This window comes from Vipera berus, assembly GCF_964194415.1.
Source record: "Vipera berus genome assembly, chromosome: 1".
NCBI classification, from domain to species: Eukaryota; Metazoa; Chordata; class Lepidosauria; order Squamata; family Viperidae; genus Vipera; species Vipera berus.
In genome coordinates this window covers 165,532,126-165,556,594 of record NC_138202.1, presented here as the reverse complement: position 1 = coordinate 165,556,594, position 24,469 = coordinate 165,532,126, and positions in this window count along the sequence as shown.

Genomic DNA, 24,469 nt, shown 5'->3' with positions numbered 1-24,469 from the left:
CAATCAATCAGGTTCATGCACCAACCACTCTTGCAGAAGAAGAGGTTGATGACTTCTATGATCAAGCTCAATTTGAAATCGACAGAACATGAAAGCAAGGTGTGTTGCTTGTGAATGGTGACTGGAATGCCAAAACTGTAAACATGAAAGAGGAAAATGTAGTTGTATGGCCTAGGAAATCTAAAAGGAGCAGGAGACTGGCATTAATTTCTGCCACTCCAATGACTTCTTCATAGCTAAGTTCAAACAACCAAAATGTCATCTCTATACATGGACATCACCAGATGGAGTATATGAAAATCCTATATTATCATGACTATATAATTGCTAAAAAAAGATGAAAGTACTCAATTATAGCATCAAAGATCATGAGCATCAAAGCATCAAAGATCAAAGGTCATGGCAGATCATGAACTGCTGCTAGGCAAGCTCTGAGTTAAGCTTAAGAAGAAGAAATCTACTCAGTTTCTAAGATATTTCCTTCAAGATATACCCATCACTTTCAAAAGAACATCAGGAATCATTTTGAAGTCCTAAATTTCATTGACAGAAAACAATAGGAATTATGGAATGAACTTAAAGAAGCCATTAAGGATGCATGTGAAAAGGAAGGAAATAAAGGGAAAAAAGCAAGCTAACTGGATGTCAAAAAAACAACAACCAGAAAATTGCCAAGAAGAAAAGAGAAACCAAAGCCAAGAAAGACAAACATCTTAAAAAGGAACTTAACAAAGACTTTCAGAGAGGTGTTAGAAGAGACAAGAAACAATATTGGAAACAAACATGGGAAAACAAGGAAAGTCTTTCAAAAGATCTCTGAATTCAGAAGGAGGTTGCACCCTTGAATTGATATACTAAAGGATGCCAATGGATAGATAGCAACCAATTCAAAGGAGACCAAAGGAAGGGGTAAGGAGCATGCTGAAACAGTGGACAGAAGAAATGCCAGCATTCAAGATACCTTAGAAGATATCCCTTACTTACAAGAACTTTAGTACTAGAAAATGAAGTTAGATGAGCACTCCAGTCATTACTAAGACAGAGACCTGTTGGAATACTCACTGAAATATGGCAAAAAAATAGAAGAAAAAACAGTCAAAGTCCCAACGAAATTATGCCAGCAAATCTGGAGAATGACACAGTAGCCAATTGATTGAAAGAAGTCAATCTACATTCCTATAAAAAAGGAGAGTTAACGGAATATGCAAACTATGACACAATATCCTTAATTTCACATGCTACCAAAATAATCCTTTAGGATTATCCAATGTGGATTAGAGCTCTACATGGAAAAAGAGATGCCAGATATTCAAGCTGGCTTTAGGAAAGGCCAAGGAACATGAGAAATTATTGTTGATGCATGCTAGATAATTGAAAAAGCCAAAGAATACCAAAATAAGTCAGTACGAGCTTCCATAAATTATAAAAAAGGCTTTGATTATGACCATCATGTCAAGCTATGGAAAGTGCTCAGAAAAATGGGAATCCCAGAATATCTCATTGTCCTCATGAAAAACATGTACTAATTAGAAAGCCTGAGTCCAGCAGAACATGGTGAAGGAGACTAGCTCCAGATTGGCAAAGGAGTTCAGTAAGACTGCATATTCTCCTGTTATTTATTCAATATATATATATAAAAACTGGACTGGAAGATGACCATGGTTTTAAAACTGAAGAAAGAAAAATCAATAATCTGCACTATGCTGATAGCTGAAAATACAAAGGATCTTCAAGCCCTAGTATGAAAAGTCAAAGAGCAGCGTGAAAAAAATGAGACTAACATTAAATACAAAGAAAACCAAATTAATGACAACAAGTTGAACAAAACAGTTTTAGAATAGACAATGAAGATATCAAAGTGGTAGATAGGTTTGGTGTTTTAGGATCAAACATCAACAGTCAAGGAACAAGCAATCAAGAAATACCCTGCAGACTAGCACTTGGTCAAGCCGCCATGAGGGCTTTTAAAAAGATATTCAGGTACCATGGTATGTCTTTACCTGCAACAATCAGAATCGTGTAAAGCACAGTAGAATTGTGCATTTCTTTACTCTCAATGGAAGCAAAGTTGGACTTCAAAGAAGCAGATGGAAACAGTATTGCTGCTTTTGGACTTTGGTTTTGGAGAAGATTCCTGAGAATATTATGGACAGTCAAGAAAATGAATGGATGGATCACCTGAACAAAGCAACACAGAGTTCTCACTTGAGGTGCAAATGACCAGGCTTAAATTACCCTACTTCAGGCACATTATGTAAAGACCCAGCTCTCTAGGAAAGGTTCTAATGCTGGGAAAGGTAGAAGGAAAGAGAATAGGATGGCCAGCAGCAAGGTTGATGGACCCAGTTATGGCAGTGATGAGTGTATGGTTAAGTGACAGGAAAGAACAGGTTAGGGATGGATCATCTTGGAGAGAAAAAATCTATCTACATGGTCACCAGTTGAATAAATAAGTCATAAAAAAAACCTGACACCGTAGAGAGCCACTGTGGTGTATGGTTGAGGGAATCAGGCTAAAAACCAGGAGACTGTGGGTTCTAGTCCTGCCTTAACCACAAAGATTGGTGACACTGAGTCTGTTGTGTTCTCTTTCAGCCCTAGGAAGAAGGCAAGGGCAACCCACTTTCAAAAAATATTTTCAAGAAAACTGCAGGGACTTATCAAGGCAGTCCCCCAGAAGTCAAGACTGTGTTGAAGGTACCAGAAAGGAAAAGGAAAAGGGAGAGAGAGGGGGAGGGAGGGAGGGAGGGAGGGAGGGAGGGTGGAAGGAAGGAAGGAAGGAAGGAAGGAAGGAAGGAAGGAAGGAAGGAAGGAAGGAAGGGAGAGAGAGAGAGAGAGAGAGAGAGAGAGAGAGAGAGAGAGAGAGAGAAAGAAAGAAAGAAAGAAAGAAAGAAAGAAAGAAAGAAAGAAAGAAAGAAAGAAAGAAAGAAAGAAAGAAAGAAAGAAAGAAAGAAAGAAAGAAAGAAAGCCTCAACCTTCATGAGATTCTTTCCCCTAAAAAGTGTTCCCTTGTTAATGATTTAGAGCAGGGGTGGCAAACTGCCAGCCCATGGGCCGGATGCGTCATGCTGAAACCGCGCCCACCCTATTGTCCACAATGGCAAAAAAGTTGCGATACATCGCGACACGTCACGTGATGTTGGGAGTTTGACACCCCTGACTTAGAGTAAGGGAAGAAAAGTTTTGATCCCTTAAAACAGGGAAACTTTTCAAACCATCTGAAATACTTTGCATTGAATTTGTTAAATCCACATTCTCTCATCTGATTGGCTCATCTCTTTCACATCCATCCTGTAGGTGGTCATCAATGATTTTCAATATTCTCAACATAACAGGGCCTACAGGCCATCATCAAACACATGAGGTACATTTAACTCAATAGCAGAGTTCCAGTGCTATTCCCCCACTGCCGAGATGCTGGATTATCAATTATTTTCAACAAACCGAGCTCTTAAAAGAAAAAGAAATGGAAGAAAGATCCCCATAGTTTAACAGAAGGGCATGGGAAGAACAGCCATCAAAACAATGTTGAGGAAAGTGGAGATCATTAACATAGTCTACAGACTGAGCTCCTCTTTAATTGTACAAATGCAGAGTTGCAATCTTATAAGTAGACAATGTTCAGAAAAGAAAGCTTTCTATGAGGAAAATCTTATTTTAAAGATAGAATGTAGTGGTTTAAGAATGGTGGGGTGGGGCTGGGAAAATTCTTACTCAGCTCTGAAGCTTATAATCTCCCTAATGTCCAAAGGCTCTGTGTATTTGAACAGCACTATTGTGTTAGACATAAAGCCAGATCTATTGTAACCCTCAACATCCCATTAAATTTACACTTCCAAAGAAGGAAACTGATAAGGACACAGCTTGGAAACAAGTAAATTAATGCAGTTTAACTGAAGGAAGAATTTTACTCTATTGTGCACTTGGGAAAACCAATCCTTGAAGAGAAGTGTCAAGACTGTTCTTGTTTCAGCTTTGGGACCATCATGAAAATATTGGCAACAAAATGAAGTCTGGCAACAAAATGTAGTTTAAAAAAAAGCTAGCTTCGCTACTTGGCTTTCTCAACAAGGCATCTTGCTTCTCTTTTGTGGTAAATTTAATGCCACGATTTAAATTGTCCCCTGGGACGAGAGTTTGGGGACTCATCAGCATGACAGCCATTTTGAGTATGAGCAAGACCTCTCTCCCACAAACTTCTATAGGGTTTCCTGCCTGAGCAGGGAGTTGAACTAGAAGACCTCCAAGGTCCCTTCCAACTTTGTTATTCTGTTAGATGTGATGAAGAGGGACAAATAGCAAGAGCAGGGTCATGCCACAAGCTCCAATCCTTTTTTATATGTGCATTCTGACATCATATGCATTATCAAAAGGGCAGGGCTTTTGTCACTGCACGTTTTTCTAGTTCGTCCGAAAAGCTCAATTCTAATTGTACATTTCCTTCTGTTCTGCACCTGTGTTGATAACCTATCTGGTAACCATAGTGAATGTCATGTGGCCTAGCTATGTTATGAGTTAGCTTTGCTGTGTGTGCAAGCGTAAAACGTTTCTCTAGTTTTTGTTTTCCTTCACCCACACACATTATGCATCATCTAAAGCACGGTCCATCGTCCTCTGATAGGAAGAATTATTCCTTGACAGTCATAAAAGTGCACATAGAGGCTTTTGTCATAAAAGTGCAGAGAGCTCTCTTCTTCCCCAAAGTACTAGAAGCTTGAGATGCTATCAAATGTGCCTAGGTCCCAAATGCTGGAGACTTAGGCCTATGCAATGTCAGGAGCATTGTAGAAAATAAAATCCTGTCACTTTAAGATATTCAGTGCTGATCACTGCTTCAGGCAAAACCTGCTACCATTGGATCCACATGCAGAGATCCATCATAGGAAAAGTCCCGTATAATGCCTCCATGCCGAGAAATGATGTTCCTCTGCTGTCTTGAATCAAGTAGATTTTGCAGGGTTTTGAAACATTGCAAAAGGCTGCACGTCAGAAGCAATTAAAGCTAGTTCTCAATTTACAAACTGTTGTTTAGCAACTGTTCAAAGTTCTAATGAACCTACTTGGGGGTACTTACTACCCAGATTTGACGTTCCAAAGTCACATGACTGCTTCAGGTGCTCGGCAACTGGGCCACATTTGCGGAAATTTCCAGCGCCCCCATGGTTATATGACTACATTTTACAACAGTTTTCCTGAAAACGGGCGTTTATTTCCAGTTTTCAGCAAAACCACGCCCATAGCAGACCATTGGTTGTCTTAATGACCATTTGCTTGAGACCATCGGTTCATTTAACTACTGTAGATTTACTTAACAACTGCCGCAAAAATGATAGTGAAATTGGGCCGATCATAAGACTGATCCACTTTGGGACCATCATGAATTACAACTGTGATGGGTAGGCACCACTGTAGTCATAAGTCAAGGAATATTGCATGGTAGCAAATCAAATAACTTTATTGTGGTCATTAACCAGCAGAGAGTACTTTGGGGGAGGGAGGAAGAGATCCTATGTTTGTTGTCACTCGGAAATGATACTAGTCTCTCTATACAAAATGCCTGAAATAACACTGCAGAGAAGTCTCCAGTTATTTGTTTATCAGAGTTAATTTCAAGCAAGATTGCATGCTAAGAGTCGTCACCATCTTTCACCGGACCTACAAAAGGCTCAGCTCTGAAGCAGTCCATGAAGAAACTGTAACAGTAGCATTTGTGGAGAAGCAGGAAATGGCTTCTCATGACAAGATGACTAATAATGCAAATCACACCGCGCAGGCAAGACCCAGGAGGAAAATGAAAGAAGCAATGGCGTGGAAAGGAAGAGAACAGAATTATGACAGGTTGGGAGATGAGAACCACAAGCTGGGAACTTAATTGAAGTACAGCTGAACAAACTAGTTCTTGTAGTGTGGGAGGTGGGTTTAATAAGGCAAGGCCCCTGCGAGTACTGACTTAAGAAAAGGCCAAACAAATGAATCAGAGCAGCTGAGCAACCAAATAAGAGAAATGAGCAAACAGATCAGATTGAAGAGCTTGCCAAAGCATCATACGATTAGGTCACGTGATACTGAGAGGGAACCAAGAGCAAACTTTATGTCTCAGTACTGAAGGCCAAATATGTTTTTTGTTTTTTTCAGGCTCGTTCCTCTGCATGCATATTTTCCAGTGAGATAAATCGAGACCGGAAGATCATTTAATTTCAATTTATCAGAATATTCAGACAAAAGGGATTCCTTTTACTGAAAGAGGGAACCCAGATCCTTAAGTTACATTCCATAGCTAAAAACATCAAAAAAATGCAAGACAAAAGTTGATTAAATGGAATAAAAGTAACCCCTCCTTTGCGTAGTAAATCAACTACATGTAGTCCGGGGGTGTCAAACTGGCGGCCCGTGGTCCAGATGTGGACAGGCCACACCCACCCCAGCTCCTCAAAGGCAAAAAAAATTGTGATACATCACGATACATCACGTGACGCAATCGAGTTTGTCCATTTAAATGAGGCCTGACATCAGAAGAGGAATAAAATGTAAGGTGTTCATGAGGAAAAGGTTCAGGAAGGCATAAACCAGACACTAGTTCACACTAACAAACTTTTTCTTACCAGGAATTATTCTCCAGCCATCCCTTCTATAATTTATCTTTTCAGTTTAGGAGTGTTAGAGGCTATCAATCAATCCATACAGCAATAGGATAAAAAGGCCTCCAATGTTCCAGTCTGTAATGGTTTGATAAAGCCTTATCATCATTTGAAAAGAGAGAAAAATAAGTCAAATTAAAATACAAAGTAACTAGCTTAGTTAACAATATTTAAAAAATCCATGTCATGTGCCCCTCAGTACAGAGTCTGGGTCACCCACTACTCCTTGTTAGCTTAAAAGAAATGCTTTAAAGCAGACATGTCAAACACAAGGCCCGGGGGCCAGATCAGGCCCGTGAAGTGGTTTCATGTGGCCCACGAAGCCATCCTGGAAACAGTGAGGGAACGGCCCCCACTGCCTTGGCCCTGGCCCAGAGACCCTCCTTCTGCCAGAGACCCTCAGATCTGTCCCACTCCTGCCCAGGCCCCCCTAGGCACCCTTGATGCGAACGATGTAGAGCTGGCCATGCCCACCCAGTAGGCCATATGCAATCTAGCCACACCCACCCAGTAGGCCACGCCCACCCTGGCCATACCCACCCAGCCCCTTGAGGGCAACCGCAATGCTGATGCGGCCCTCAATGAAATTGAGTTTGACATCCCTGCTTTAAAATGATACTATCCAAAACATGTAGCGCAGGGGTGTCAAACTCAATTTCATTGAGGGCGGCATCAGCATTGCGGTTGCCTTCAGGGGGCTGGGTGGGTATGGCCAGGGTGGGCATGGCCTACTGGGTGGGCATGGCTAAAGTGCGTATGGCCTACTGGGTGGGTGTGGCCAGCTCTACATCGTTGCATCAAGGGTGCCTATGGGGGCCTGGGCAGGAGTGGGACAGATCTGAGGGCCTCTGGCAGAAGGAGAGTCTCTGGGCCAGGGCCAAGGCAGTGGGGGCCGTTCCCTCACTGTTTCCAGGATGGTTTTGCGGGCCGCATGAAACCACTTCGGAGGCCGGATCTGGCCCCCGGGCCTTGTGTTTGACATGTCTGATGTAGCGTATCGATGACTAACTTCTTGTCTGCAATGTATTATGTGTTGGAAAATTATAGAGAATGATTCTCAGTTTAGTTTTCATTTAGCATGTGTCCAGTCAATTTCTATATTCAGATCTGAGCAGGCGCAGACACAATTTCTCAATGAGAAATAAATGTAGCTTGGAGTATATTTATTAAACATCAGCAGACATCAAAAACAGCCCACTGGTGAAAATGGGACAAAATTCAGATAAAAGCTTGGTGAGCGAAATTAGAATTCTAGGCAAGAGACAAAAAAAAGACAAAGGCTTAATAAGTGCAATCCAGATTATCTACATCTATTTGAATTTCAAGAGGATACCTTCCCAGAGGCACTGTAAACAGCCCTGAGGATCATTTACACAGACAATCCCTAAGCATCTCTCTTTCTTCTAGACCAGTGATGGCGAACCTTTTAGAGACCGAGTGCCCAAATTCAACCCAAAACCCACTTATGTATTGTAGGGTGCCAGGTGGGCATGGCCCATTGGGTGGGCGTGGCTGTGGTGGTAATGGCAGACTGGCTGGGACTAAAAAGTTCAATCAATCAATTCCAATTTTGCAAGATCTTTTTTTTTTCCGCGAGAAGTTGAAATTGATTGATTGAACCTTTCTTTTTTCATAAGGCAGCGGAGGCCTAAAGGGAAAAGGTTTTATAAAACCCAGCTGAAGGCATAGGACTGGGGCGACCGCACGCGTGCCCACAGAGAGGGCTGTGCATGCCACCTGTGACACACGTGCCATAGGTTCGCCACCATAGTTCTAGACTTTACCCTTTTATGCATATAAAGTAGCAGATCAGAGATGGAAATCAGGATAGCAGGTGATTTATTCTACACCACAAAGGGAACTATTTGGTGACAGAATGGGACAACTAGTTGCAGGACAACTCAGTGCAAGTTAACTATAACATTATTATTAATAATAACAATATTAAGAACATTACTAAGAATATTACTAATAATATTAAAAGAGAAACAGGTCTAGAATACAGTTATCTCATGTTAAGTTGTCCTGCAGTGAGTTGTCCCGTGGTAAATTGGCCACAACAACTTATCCAGTGGCAAGTTGGCTGTGGTGAGTTGGCCACAATGAGTTGTCCTAGACCACAGGTCAACAACCCGCAGCTCCAGAGCTGCATGCGGCTCTTTTAGCCGTCTCCTGCAGCTCCCAGTCCTCCAGCATGTGCAGTACGCAGCCCCCCCAAAAAAAAGTGGGACTAAAAAAGTTCAACCAATCAATTCAAACTTCTCATGAAAAAAAAACTTGCAAAGTTTGAATTGATTGGTTGAACTTCTTTGGTTTGTGGGACTGCCCACAAACCTCCTTTCTTCTTTGGACTCCACATGGCAGCAGCAGAGGAAGACACTGGAGGACTGCTGGAAAGGTGAGTGGGCCATTTTTCTGTATGCTGTGCCTTCCTCTTTCTGCTGCGAAAGAGTGGGGTGGGGAGGGACTTGGGTGAGTTGGCAGCAGCCCTTTTCCCACCTGCTGTGCCTTCCTCAGGCTCCCCTCCTGTGAAAACGTTGCTGCCGTCTCTCATTGAGAGAATGGGGTGGTGGAGGCTTGCAGAACGGCAGATCCAGCCTCTGCTGGCAGCAGAGGCTTGCAGAATGGTGGATCAAGCCTCTGCCGGCAGCGGAGGCTTGCAGAGAGGAGAGTGGCGGGCTGCGCCTCCATTAAGGTAGCGGGAGCACTTCGGGGAAGCCATGCATGGCCGGCGGGAGGGGAAAGCTCTGTGCCACCCGTCGCTCCCTCCTCCTCTCCCGGCAGCTTCGGGGGTTCCCGACCAGGCTGGCTCAGAGCGCGCACGCGCACTTCCCCTCTGCCACCCCTTGGCAAGATGCGCCCCAGTGAGCTTCTCCTGCGCCTGCTTTGCCTCTCCGCAGCTTGCTTCGGTCCGGCTGGTGGGCTCTTCCTCTTTGGAGAGCCCAAGTTTTCCAACAAGCGGTCCAACTGCAAGCCCATCCCCGCCTCGCTGCTGCTGTGCCGCGGGATCAAGTACCCCAATATGTGGCTGCCCAACCTGCTGGGCCACAAGACGGTGCAGGAGGTGTTGGAGCAGGCGGGCGCCTGGATCCTGCTGGTGGAGAAGCAGTGCCACTCGGACATACTTGCAGAATGGCGGATCAAGCTTCTGCTGGCAGTGCAGGCTTGCAGAGCGTGGATCCAGCCTCTGCCGCCGGCAGAGGCTGGATCCGCCATTCTGCAAGCCTCCACCACTGGCAGAGGTTCAATCTGCTGTTTTGCAAGCCTCCACCACTGGCAGAGGCTCGATCCGCCGTTCTGCAAGCCTCCACTGCCAGCAGAGGCTCGATCCGCCATTTTGCAAGCCTCTGTTGCCCCATTCTCTCAATGGGGCGGTGGAGGCTTGCTTCGGCTGCTTTTCTTTTGGCAGAGCCGTCCATACTAGAGGTGGATGGGGGCAGGGCTGGTGCACGTTTTGCCTTTTTTTGCGCATGCACGTGTGTGCACGCACGTGCATGCACATTTTACAGCTCCCAGTTTTGTGTGTGTGTGACGGAACCAGTTCTGAGTGGCTCTTTTGCTGTTTTAGGTTGCCAACCCCTGTCCTAGACCCATTTGGTGAAATGGGGATGATGTATCCAAGACTACAGAAGAGAAAATATTAGGCCACATGACAAGTACCACATACGAAGTGCCTTACATTAATTCAGTGAACCAGAGCAAGAGAGTTTCCTGGGTCACTTCCATAGTAACTTTTTTGTAAAGTGGAAATCTTTTTTTTTTCCCAATCTCGTTTTATGACTAATCTAGAGAAATGTCTTGCTGAAACTAGTTTGTTTTATTCCACGGTTTCTCTTTAGAACATGCAGAACAGGGAATGAAAGACTGAGCAATGAAAGCTTTCCCTTAAAAAAAAAAAGCGGAAATGTCTCAACTACGTGGGAAAATAGGAACAGAAATTATTTGAAAAGTCAGAGATGAATGAGAAGAAATAATGGATTGAAGTGGGAAAGGAACACCCTTTTTGCAGTGAGGAGTGATACTGTATTTGTTCTGGTTTCCTCAGAGTTGTAAGGTATGACTAGTTCTGTGATGGCTGAAAGCCTATCCACTGTAGTGGCAAAAGTGTTGGGCCTAAAGTCAAGAAGATTCCAGTCAAGGACACCTTCTCAACCACAGAGACTTCACAGGAGACTTTAGGTCAGTCATTACCTCTCGGTCCAATTGAGTCCACCGGGAAGTTGTTATGGGAAAAATCAATGAAGAAGTAGTATGTAAGCTGTCTCAAGACCCTAAAGAAAGATAGAATATAAATTTAACAAACAAATTCACATTGATATGGCAAGGCCAAATTTTTGTCCTCTGGGAGGTTTGCAATGTTTGGGGGGGGGGGTTATAGTTAATCAATGTGCTACATTGATTACTGCCTTAGTGTTGCAGTGGCTTCAGATATCCACTTCACCCATAAAAGAAGCCAAAGCTGGGAGACTGAGGTTGAAAATATAAGATGTTGTAAACCTCAGTCATACCCTGTTTTATTTACCTATTTTTTAAACAAAAAAGCTCTAAAATATTGTAGCCCTATATTGTAGGAAAGGGATGTGGTGGCTCAGTGGGTTAGGACGCTGAGCTTGTCGATCAGAAGGTTGGCAGTTTGGTGGGTCGAATCCCGAGTGCTGCGTAACAGAGTGAGCGCCTGTTACTCATCCCAGTTTCTGCCAACCTAGCAGTTCAAAAGCACATAAAAATGGAAGTAGAAGAATAGGGACCACTACAGTAACAGCGTTCCATGTGCCTTTGGCGTCTAGTCATGCCGGCCACATGACCACGGAGACGTCCTCGGACAAGCGCTGGCTTTTCAGCTTTGAAACAGAGATGAGCACCAGCCCCTAGAGTTGGAAACAACTAGCACGCATGTGCGGGGGAACCTTTACCTTTACCTTTATATTGTAGGAACGTTATTCCTGTATCTTTATGTCTTCCCTTTTTAGCTCTAGACTATCTTTTTGATATCATATCTATGTTCATCTAATTTGCATATTTCATTTGCTCATGCAGTTTAGTGCTTTTCACATTAAAAAAAGTCTTCTGGCTTTGAAACAAACTTTGATCAACATACTCTTATTTTCAGCTAATACATACATCAAAGAGGTTCCTCCATTGTCTCCAAGTCATATGCACCCCCAAACCTTTTCTTGTGATTCCCAGAAGCCACATCTGGTAACAAGATTTTTTTCTCTCTCTTATTTTATTACCATGGATTACCAATCCACAGACCAACACAAACAGCCCTCTGCCTTTTGCATTTTTCATTCATTCATTCAATATTTGGAATAATATATATTACTCGGTCCATAGGCTTCTCAAACATTTCCTATATAAGTATGATACCTCTATAGAAGAAATCTGATCCATTTAAAAATGCTACACTTTCAAATTATTTTGAAAGGTAGTCAAGAAAAGTAGCAAGCAGGGCAGTTACTGTATATGGTCTTATCAATATACTGGCAGAGTTAGAATTTCTAGAGAGCGTTTTGGGAGACAAAAGGAGTTGATTCATTAAGGCAATGAAAAGACTTACACAATAGACTTTTTTGTGTTGTAGTTATTTCTAACCAAATAAGGTCAGCTGGAGGAATGGGAATTTGCCACCAAAATTCACTGGCATAATTTCAGAGATGTCAAGTTCACCTGAAGCCTATTATCTATGAATTACCTAGTTTTAATAGTTTTTACACATCTCCTGTAAACACTGGGAATTCTTGTTGGTAATCAGGCAGGATGATTCGTGTCTTTTAATCCATCCTCCTTACAGTATATGGATCTTCATTTCTAAATGTTTGGATGGCAAAAAGATAACAGTGTACCTATGAATTTAAAAAAAAAAACAACTCAGAGCAAAAGTGCTATTTCTTATATACTTAATAGGGTTATTAAAAATGTGCTTGTTTTCAAAACCCAACAGAAATGAAATAAGCTTTGATTCAATCAATCCAAAAGCAACAACAGTTCTGGCAGTTTTTTCATATTCACCAAAATTGGAAAAATGTAAATAAACCACATTTGGAGTCAACTATTCAAAAGAAAAAGTATTAAATGAATATGTGGTAGATCAGAGTATCTAAACTACAGCACAGAAGAATAGACAGAATTCTATAATGCTTGTATTTGTAATGTTTCACATTATTTTATGTGTTTCTTTTTTACTCGTTTATTACATCTGTTCTTTACATTTACTATGTATGGTGTTGTGCATGGGTTTCTCCCCGTGAGTGTTCAGTCACTAGCAAGATTAAGTTAAGCCTATTAGAAAAGAGTGTCTGGCACCTTATTCTACCTACATATGTTTTACAGAAAAGTAGGAAAAGCATAATTTCTTGCACAAGAATTGGCTCAGCCCCTCCCTTTTTGCCAACTGTTAAAGGATTGAATGTTTATTTTTGCATTGTGGTTAGCTTCCATGATGTAGGTATATAGCTATAATGGAACATTTTAAATTTATAATAGGCCACTGGCATCTTCCACCAGAAATCCTGACCGTAAAACAAAATTAAGGCCAGGGACAAGGAGCGCCAGTAAATTATGCTTCCATTTCTTATTTTTGAACATGCAAAGATTCCCAATAGAGAGCTCACTGGCATCTCACACTTAAGCAACTTGAGGAAACACACATTCCTTTAGAGTTGTATATTTATACTTCTAATTTCTATTACTCTTCTCCACTGGGGCTGGACACTGCTACAGCAGCCTGTTGCCATGGATTCTTCTTTGTTCAGTCATGTCTGTGTCTTTGGCATCTCCAGCTAAAGCAGAGTTTAATTTAATTCCCCCTCCCTCCAGACCTGTAGACCATACAGCCTTCATCCTCTTCCATAGTCATATTGACAACTGAAGCTTTAAGCAGTTGATGAAAAAACAAGTTGGGGGTGGCAGCTATAAAGGACCATGATTAAAACAAGTGAGAAAGAGGTAGCAGGTATATGCAGTAAATATGGGGATACGGTTTAGTTGCCAATTCTTGATTTCTCAAGCAGTGGAGTTTCATATTTGTCAGAACTCTAGCTGGTCAAGCAATCACTGTAAAGTATAGCAACAAATAAGCATGGAATTTGAATTCGTTACAATAAATGGGTTCATTTCTTGGTTTATACCCTTGCTCCACATGAAGATAATGCTTTTGACAGCAGTGAAATTATTTCTGATATATATTGGCAAACGAATAAGAGAAATAACATTTGAAGTCATTCCACTGAAATCAGTGGGATCATATACAACCTTAATTCTATACACACTTACCTGGGAGTAAATTCCTTTGAGTTCATTCCTTCTAAACTTGCAATAAATATGCATTGGATTGTGCTATAAGTTTGTTTATACTAATAAAAGCATAGACATTTTATATAATAGCAATTAGTGAAAAGATGAGCAAGTTTGGAGACATCCCGGGCACAAGTAATATATCTGCATATATTAATAATTCATTCAAGCATTGTATATGTAATTTCATAAGGGAAAAGGGAGAAAATGTTTTTTTATGAATACATTGAACAGTTAAAAACTGACCACTATCCTTCCTGTGTGCTTTTTTTTCTATCACTTTGAAAGACTGCTGTAAAAATGGGCAGCTGTGTTTGCCCATTCAAAGCAAAGGTCAACCAGAAAGCATTTCTCTGTCTCTCTCAATGACCTAATATTTCTGGCACCTACATGCTCAGTAAAGGACTCACTTTAACACACCTCCACCAAATAACACCCATTGCCCTATTTTCTTGCATAGCTGGAACCTGGTGCTGATCCTGGCGCTTCCGCTGAGCTCTGACAGCCCTGCAGCTCCTGCCGTCTCTCGCTCAGGCTTGTGCGGTGCTGCCACTGGTTCAGCTCATTCCCATCCCCCGCTACCACTTTTCTAGGATGGTCACATACCACCTGCCAGGTGCCAATGTACCACAGGTGGTACCCGTACCACTGGTTGAAAAGCCCTGTATTAGTTTAGTCACTTTGTCGAAGAATGAAATAAGATTGATTTGTTTTTAACAAACCTGTGCTGGCTACTGGTCATAACTTTGTTTGCTTCTAGTTGTTTGCAGATCTGTTTTTGATTATCTTTTCTACCCGTACTACTGGTTGAAAAGCCCTTGATTAAAAGACCTCCAAAGTTCCTTCCAACTCTACTATTATTATTATTATAACTGCAGAAACACTGCAACAGCCACAAATACAAGCATCTATCATGTCCCCATCATTCAGCTTCATCACAACTTCAAACAGCTGCAAAATGAGTGGTCCTTCAATGAGGACTACTTATAAAATATTTTAGTTTAAACTAAAAGCATTAATTTTATTACAATATTAATTTTATTACAGGTGGCCCTCAGTTAATTGCAACTATAATTTCTGTCATTAAACAATGTGATCATAAAGTGTGAAATCACATGACTGCATTGCTTAGCAACAGCAATCCTGGCAATCACCATTGCCATCATTAACTGAGTTCCATTGCTCCTTAGGACTCACCCCAATCCCAGCCAATAAGATATGTCCCTATTTTCGAAGGAAAATAACCAATATATTTTAACACAGAGAATTCCTAAAATTATCCCAAAAGGACACGTTTTTAGCTTCCAGCATTGGTGGAGCAGTGGGCTAATGCCTCCTTAAGTAACACCAGCTGCCTGCAATTAGTGCAGGTTCGAGTCCCACCAGGCTCAAGGTTGACTCAGCCTTCCATCCTTCCGAGGTAGGTAAAATGAGGACCCAGATTGTTGGGGGCAATAAGCTGACTTTGTAATAATGCCGCTTGGGGGGGGGAAGCCCTAATAAGCAGGCATATACATAGAATGAAGGCTGTTGCTAAGCACATTGATTTGTGCTTTAAATTGTAAGCCGCCCTGAGTCTTCGGAGAAGGGCGGGATATAAATGGGAATAAAAAAAAATTGCATGAAATTATTACCTCATTTTTGCACGTGCATACAAAATAAACTTAAGCTGTCACTAATAAAACAGCTATTTTATCTGTACCCATGAAGGGAGCTTTGATATTTTTTTTCTATATAATGTAGATCCACCTGCCAAATTGTACATTGAGTTTGAAAGTTTTTTTTATATATCCCCTGCTGTAATATGGAAGCCAGTTCTGAGTTTGAGGGATGATTTCCCAAAAGGAGCTCCCGAGCGGAGTTTCTTTCCAGCCCTTGCAGAATTTATTCTCATTGCGCCAGCCAGCAAATATTGGCAGAAGCTTTAAGGACTATTATCCCCCATCGTGGTATCAAATAAATCAAAAGCTATTCCGCCAATGCAAAAAAATTAAAAATTAATTTTATTTATATGGCTAGGAAACAACACGCAGGGAAGTGAAAGGAGCGACCACAGTAACTTTTCTTCAGCACCGAACGCTTCTAAAGAGGTATATATTTTTAAGATTCAGTGCCAGCTTTTCTCTGCCCCCTTGAAAACACGCTCACTCTGATTTGTCTTGACAAAAGAATTTCCTTCTCCTTTTTTCAAGTTCCCTCCTTTTGGAGTTTATCTGCTTCTCTCGACTTCTTTTCCTCTTGGTTTTCTTTTCTTTTTTTAATTAGTTTTATCCATTTATAACATAAAATGTGAAAATACGAAAGCAAATAGTAGGGAACAACAGTAGAGAAAGGGAAAACGAAAAAGGGGTGAAGAAAGGGAGGGGAAGAAACAAAAGGCATGGACTTCCAACTCTCCCTGTTGCAATAAAATCAGACATTAAAATCAAATCTCAACTTTTTACATTTCCATAATACTAGGCACTAGCCATTTCTGTATCAGCAAATCAGTCTAATCCAGACATGTCAAACACAAGGCCCGGGGGCCGGATCCGGCCTGCGAAGTGGTTTCATGCGGCCCGCGAAGCCATCCTGGAAACAGTGAGGGAACGGCCCCTACTGCCTTGGCCCTGGCCCAGAGACCCTCCACCTGCCAGAGACCCTCAGATCTGTTCCACTCCTGCCCAGGCCCCCATAGGCAGCCTTGATGCGAACGACGTAGAGTTGGCCACGCCCACCCAGTAGGCCATACACACTCCAGCCACGCCCACCCAGTAGGCCACGCCCACCCTGGCCATACCCACCCCCCTGAGGGCAACCGCAATGCTGATGCGGCCCTCAGTGAAATTGAGTTTGACACCCCTGCTCTAATCAGTAAAACCCCAAATCATAATATCATTTTTTCCCCACCTCAAGCACAAAGTCCAGAAGCAATTTCCAAGTAGAAAGAAACAAAGGTACTTATGTTCTTTTCTTTTTATCAGCACAGTCAATTTGGCCATCTCTGCTAATTCATCTCGGCTTTTGTAACCATTCATCCATGGTGGGAATTGAGGCATCCTTCCAACTTTTGGGCATAGAGCCATCACCATATATACAATCTGAGTTCCATTTTTTTTTTCCCCAGTCCTCTTTCCATTAGACCCAGAAGGAAAGTTTCTGCTTTAACCTTTATGTTCACTTTAAGAATTTTCTGCATATGAATCCTACTCCGTTTTTCTCTTGGTTTTCTAAATGACTTCACTCCCAACCAAATCCGCCAAATGATTTTCTTAAAGACAACACTCCCAGCAATTCATCGGGACAACTCCCCATTGGCTGATTTGCCAGTGATATTCTGGACTTCTCTGCATGGAGCTCTGGCCCTTTACTTCTTGCCAGTTGTCTTTCTCTCAGCAGATGAGTGAATGCTCGGCCCTGCTAGTTTCAGATGCATTTTTCTTCTTTCCACCTTTTTCTTCTCTATTAAGCCACACCCCCAGCTGGGATCTCATGCTCCTCCGCTAAATAAGCTTCCTTGCCTTCCTTTCAATCTCCTATCCCATTACATGTAGCAATCCTTATTTAGCAACTGCCTCAGACAGTGACCATTCACAGTTACGACAGTGATTTTTTTTTAAAGTAACTTTGCAACCGATCCTCATATTTATGACCTTTTCAGGTCTGTAAAGCAAAGGAAATCTGAAATAAAATCATGTATCTTGATGGTTTCACTTTACAATTGCTTCACCTAATAATTCAGTTGCTGGCACCAATTGTCGTTTCTAGACAAGGATTGCCTGTGCGTGACCTGCTGGGGTTGGGACCGGTGAAAGGAATAAATGTCCTACCTCTTTTTAAAATCTGGTCCCCTATTTGCCTGTCACTTCTGCTTCTCCGAGAATCCTATTTCCTGCATCCTGCAATTTACCGGTGTAGCTGATCAACTTCAGCGTTCCTGCAATTTCCTTGCCACCAATGAGATGCATGTCTTATGGGTTAAATTAAACATAGCATTCCTGAAGTGGCAATTCTGTTACTGTTATTTTTAGAGTAAATAACAGATGGAAAGGACCAGTACAGATTAGAACCTCGAAATTAGCATTTTTTTAAAAAAACATGTACTTTTAATTTTGGTCCCAGCTGGGAGATCCCACCCTCATATCTGCACTGTGAAAGTTCTCAATGAGTTCTACATTCCTTTTCAGAGACTAGACACATGTAACATTAAAATTAGGATCATGGTCAAAGCAGAAGATCCAAATTTCCTTTCCCTGACAAGGTCCTATTGCACATCAACCCATCAGTTGTTCTAAATGTTAACTTACAGACTAGTTGCATAAAATTTATTTTGCACTTGTAGCTTCAACATTTCATAGGCACATGGATATAGTTCCGGAATTTTTCATTCCAAGCCATGAAATATATTCAAATATTTTTCTAATCATCATTATAAGTCCATAGACTCATCTTAAATCCATCTCTTTCTAGGGTGGATATTTGGGGATTAAATGCCTTTATCTCCTGGACAAGAAAAATAAAAGAAAGAAATTTAACACCACCGTCCAAAGCCAAGTGTTCGTGGAGAATTCTCCTGTTATGATTCATATCTGAATGAGCTTTCTACATAGAAAGACTCTTCCAGACTTTGTTCAAGGTAAACATTTTCATAAGACAGAAGTTTTATTGGCAACTGAGCATTACTGTTCATAATTTAGGTAGGATTTATTTCTTCTTAAATAAATTTATTCACCCATCTTATAAGTAATGTCAATGAAAACTAAGCTCCATTCTTCCACACTATTGTTCTTACTCCAGATGTCTCCAATTAGGTGGATTTTTTTTTCCAGAGGGAGAGGTACAAAAGAACACATTCATCATTCAGTAATTCCCAGTGCTTTTTTTGTAAAAGAAAAAGGTGCCGGAACTCACACATGTCATACAACCCGCCTTGCCTACCCTACAAGGTTCCATCCAAAAAAGGTGCTTGAACTCCGTTCTGAACGTTCTATGAGAAAAAAAGCCCTGGTAATTCCCATGTAAAGTTACCGGTCCCAGATGCTTTGTTATTCCTCTTTTGGGTAGTTACGTCATGGATGATTTCCTTGGATGTGGGTTCTAGTACATTCCATTTCCAGTGTGTATGGAGCTCTATGGGGGGAATGTACCCAGATGATGCAACCTGGGTTCGTGGAGTGGCATCCAACCTGGAGGGGTGTGTGGCCAGATGGTTGGTGTCCCTGCAGGATGCCGGGCCACAGGAGCTGGGTGACCTAGATGCTTTCATGCAGATCCTGTGAGGGCAGTTCAAGGATCCTGTGGTAGCCCAGCATGCTGAATCCTGCATCTGCACCCTTAAGCAGGGAAAGCGGCCAGGGGCAGAGTACATCCAGGACTTCCGCAGTCTGGCCAGCACCTTCCTGATAGGCCTGAGCACATGCTGGTCTCCTACTTCTGAGGGGGGCTAGAATGAGAGCTACACCAGAACTGCATACCCCAAGGGGTGCTGCAGAACCTGCAAGCATGGTTCTGAGTGGCCAGCGAAGAGAACACTGCACAGGAGAACTGGCCCTGCAGAGTGCCCGAGAGATGCCCAGGCCCCAGGAGGAAGGGGGGGCAGGCCCTTGGCCAGAGGAGGCAAGCCTTGCCAAGCCCTGGGAGCCAGGTTTTGCTGTGGAAAGGAGGGTCATTGAGCATCTGAATGGCTCACACCATGACCAGTAACTGCTCCTCTGCCCACCAGCCAACCCAAGAAAAAGAGTCTCCTGGCGAAGCCAAAGGAGAAGACAAGCGTGGGGCAGCAAGTCATTGAGTACTCTCCTCAGTCCAGCAACTGAGGCTAAGAGAACTGAGGTGACCCATGGTGTTTTCCCAATTAGATGGGTCAATAACAGGAGGTATGCCAGCTACCTTTCTGACCGAGCCGCTTCAGCTCAAAGCGGGGACTCACATAGAAACTGTTATTGTTGTGATTCAGGGTCAGCCTGTGGGTTTGGCAGTTGGGTCGGACGATTCAGAGGAGGAGGAGGGGGTGTTGGAGAGCTTGCTGAGGGTGTTGGAGAGCTTGCTGATGATGGCCTTGAGGCTCCGCAGAGCCCTCAGCCAGGCCCCTCCCACCTGGTTACAACGCAGACCCAGCAGTGTGAGCCTGACAGCGTGGATGAAGATGACCCACAGCTGGCCCTGTTCAAGGACGCCCGACGCAGGAGGCAGTCAAGCAGGAGTAAACAGAGGAAGGCAATGGGGCAGGAGAGAGGCAGAGAGAAGCCACACCCTGAACTGTTTAAAAGGGGAATGTGTGGGAGGGCTGGTTTGCTGAAGGCAACTGTTTGAATAGCTCCTGTTTCATGGTTCGTGTCTTGTTTTGCTCTGTTTTATGTTAATAAATTTGGCAGGCTTAGTTCCAGCCTCTTGCCATTTGTAAAGGGGTTGTCCCTGCCTTTTCTGCAGGGCTGGTAGTAGGCTGGTACAGAACAGTTATATTTATTGTAGTCCCCGGGATGACTGAGCCCATGGTCCTAGGACTAGCATGGATGAAAAAATGGATCTCCTCTGTGAGCTGGGATGGAGAAAAGTGGCAGATGAGATGAAGAGCTGCTAATCGACAAGAGCCAGGGAACGTGCAAAGAGCCATCTATGTACCTGCAGCTAGAAAATTATCAGCAGAAACTGTAAATACACTAAGAGGAAATGATGGCTTAGAGCCGGTGATTCCAGCAGAGTATTGTGACCTAGCTGAGGTTTTTAGCAAAAAGGAATCAGATGTGCTCTCACCTCATTAACCCACCAATTGTGCAATAGAAATCATGTCAGGAGCCAAACTGCCCAAGGCAAAACTGTACTCTATGACCCTCAGAGAGATGGATGAGCTTTGAACCTAGTAAGGGTGTTCAGCCAGCCAGCAAAATCAGGAATGGAAGCCCCAATGCTTTTCAAAGAAAAAAAAGATGGGTCCCTTAGACTTTGCATTGATTATAGAGGACTGAACTGCACATGTGTGGAAAACGTGTACCCTCTCCACCTTATGAGGGACATGTTAGGCTATTTGGCAAAGGGTAAAATCTTCATGAAGCTAGACTTGAGGGAGGTGTATTACCGAGTGAGGATTAAGAAGGTGGACAAGTGAAAAATAGTGTTTAGTTGCCCCCTAGGCTGCTATCAGTTCCAAGTAATGCCATTTGGACTGCAAGGGGCCCCTGCCGTGTTCATGCAACTTTATAAATGAGGTCTTGCATGAGCACCTATACATGGGAGTCTTGGTGTACTTTAACTCGGTGTAGTATGCACCGAGACCCCTGAAGAACACGTGAAGCTGGTCAAACTTTAAAGGAAATGTGGAGGTAGTGCGCAAAACATTACAGAAAGCTAGGGAGACACAAAAGAAACAAACAGACAAGAAGAGGGCATCACAGGGGGATGTCAGGATGGGAGACAATGTACCTGTCTACAAATTGTTTCAATCTGAGGCAGCCTTGTAAAAAGCTGGGTGCCAAGTATATAGGACCTTTCCGAATTATCCGGATCATAAATCTGGTTACTGTAGAATTGCAGCTGCCAAGAAGCCTGAGTCAAGGCCATCCAGTATTTCGCTGCAGCCTGCTGAAACCTTTCTGCAGTTCAGAATTAAGACCTGCTGTGGAAGCACCTCCTCCTATTCTGGTCAAAGGAGAGGAGCACTATGAAATTAAGGAAATTCTTAATTCCTGGTATCATGGAGGGAAACTGCAGTACTAGGAAGAGGCTACCCTTTAGGTTGGTGCAGAATAGGTGGCAGAGACAGACGTGAAGGCGGCTTGGTTAGCGCACAGATGTCACGCTGAGCATCCAGGTTGGTCGAAGTGATGGAGATCTTGGACGTGGACAGTAACGTCTAATATTGTATGCACTGTTGTTTAATTTTCCAGGTCTAACATTCTTCTGGAGGGTCGGCATGTCAAACCTGACTTGACTCCATAGTTGCCTGCACCTGCTTTCGCTTGCAGTTTTTCAAACAGTGAAAGGAGGAGGGGTGGTTAATTCCTAAGGGGGGGAGGCTATGGAATGCATGAGATCCTTCTGTTGCTGGCGAGATATTATCCCCCAAGGTCAAGCTATGAAAAATATTTGAGCGATGCAGTTTTTCCCAAAACAAAAGAACTGAACTCAGTTGGTGAACTATGAACTGTGGGTGGCCCAAAAGGGGAAAGGGGTTTTTACCTATGTGGGCTTTCGTAGGAAAATCCCAGAAATGACTTTGTTTCTGCTGTGCCTAGATGGATCTTTCAATAAGCTATACTCTTGGTCAACCTTAAGAGCTGAGAGTTTCTTTTGTTGGAATGTGCCAAATGGGATGGTTGATGGGGTATTTAAGTTTCAGTATCCCCATCATTTAGATTTATTTATTTTTTTTTATTTTAATTCCATTTATATCCCGCCCTTCTCCGAAGACTCAGGGCGGCTTACAAGCTTAGCAGTAGCCTTCATTCTATGTATATGCCTGCTTATTAGGGCTTTCACACACACCCCCAAGTGGCATTATTACAAAGTCAGCTTAATTGCCCCCAACAATCTGGGTCCTAATTTTACCTACCTCGGAAGGATGGAAGGCTGAGTCAACCTTGAGCCTGGTGGGACTCGAACCTGCACTAATTGCAGGCAGCTGGTGTTACTTAAGGAGGCATTAGCCCACTGCTCCACCAAGGCTTGTTGATGTTTTAATGCCTCGCTAAAACTACAGTACTTCAGCCACCCTACCATTTATCTTCCATGATCACTTTTAGTTTCAGATCTCAACAGCCTGGCTTAGTAATCAGTCTTTACCATTTATATTCTTTATACCTTCATAAAATTCTTTTGCATTTCTCTTATAATTGCATCTCATCCTCTCCGGTTGATGATCCATATATTTTCCTCCCTTTGCTTCACTGAGTTTTCTTTCTCTGTCTCATTAGCCATGCAAGACAGCCAACTGTTCCTTATTTATTATTCTCTGCATTTCCTTCTTTAAACTTCATGAAATTCTTATCTTTTTATGCTTTTGGACTTATGTTGGAAAAGAAGTGGTTATTGCTCTGGCAGAATCAGGCTCACGTATACTGGGCTGTCATTTGGGGACCGGCCGGGTAAATCTCATTTTAGCTTGAATTCCTTCAACGTTTCTGTAGTGCTATGGGTGAAATGACTGTTCTGCCAATAATAACAATAGTTTTTCTATTACAGGCCATTTTTATTTAATCTGGTGGGAAATTGCTTTCACTTTCCCACACCCTCAAGCCAATGACTTTTTCGTCACAGGCTCGTATTTTAGTTATGAGGTGGACAAGGAATGTTTTAAAGTTTTCATCATCATGGCCCAAAGAAAAGGCATTTCAGAGGAAACTCCTCCCATAAAGCTTCTTCGGATTCAGAGAAGTTTCATGGTGGTGAATATGCATTTGCTTGATTGTGATGAGCTTGGTGCCTTTTCAGCTTGCTGATTTGAGCTGCAGAATTTTCTGTATCTATTCCTGAATACATTAATTGTTTCAAATGGCCTAGAACAGGGGTAGGCAACCTTGGCTCTTTTATGACTCGTGGACTTCAACTCCCAGAATTCCTGAGCCAGCATGGCTCAGCTTGGAAACCTCTCCCTTTCTCCTCAGCATGGCTGGCCCAGGAATTCTGGGAGTTGAAGTCCACGAGTCATAAAAGAGCCAAGGTTGCCTACCCCTGGCCTAGAACTTCGATTAAAAATTACTGAAGTATGAGTCAAAAAAGTGAAAGCCTTTATCAGAAGAACTAAGGAGGAAACTTTTCCAGAAATTCCAAGATAATTTTGGTACAGTATTAAATAAAATTTTAATGGTCGAAGTGTAAGTATCCCCTTCTCACTGCTGTCTCTGTGAAGCTTTTGTAATGCTTCAATTTACTGAAAGACTGGTTTGATCAAAGCAACAGTGAAATAAAAGATACACACACACATATTTCAATATATTCATGACACTACTTTACTATTAATACACGCAATTAAAAACTTCTGTTCATCTCTAATTTTGATTATCAGTGGAACATTTGCAACATTTTTCTAATCTACAGCTACTATATGACATTTTCATCTGCCTCTTTCTTACTAAAAATACCAAATCTACTGCTGATTATGTTATTTAAACCAAAATGTTTAATTGAGGAGGTCCAGGCTAAAATCATTATTTGATATGTATTACTGTGCTAACACATCAATTTGTAAACATATTATCCTGAGTTTAAATACAATATATTGCATAAATGTTGGAAATAGTAATTCATTTAGTATAAGCTTCACAGTTTACACTTTTTAGATTAAACATCATGAACTGCAAATTACACACCAAGTGACAAGTCTACCAGAATGGGTATATTTATAAAATAGCTAAATGCAAAGAATTAGTCCTTCAGCACATTCTCATGCTAATTCTTGAGAACATTTGCTTAACTGAAACAATGGTGGTCTTGCTACTAATATCCTGGATAAATGGATATACAGACCAATCCATTTGTAGAGAAAAGGTTGTATGGTCTCTTCTACAACCTGTACAGGTAGTCCTCAGCTTACAACAGTTCAGTTAGTGACCATTCAAAGT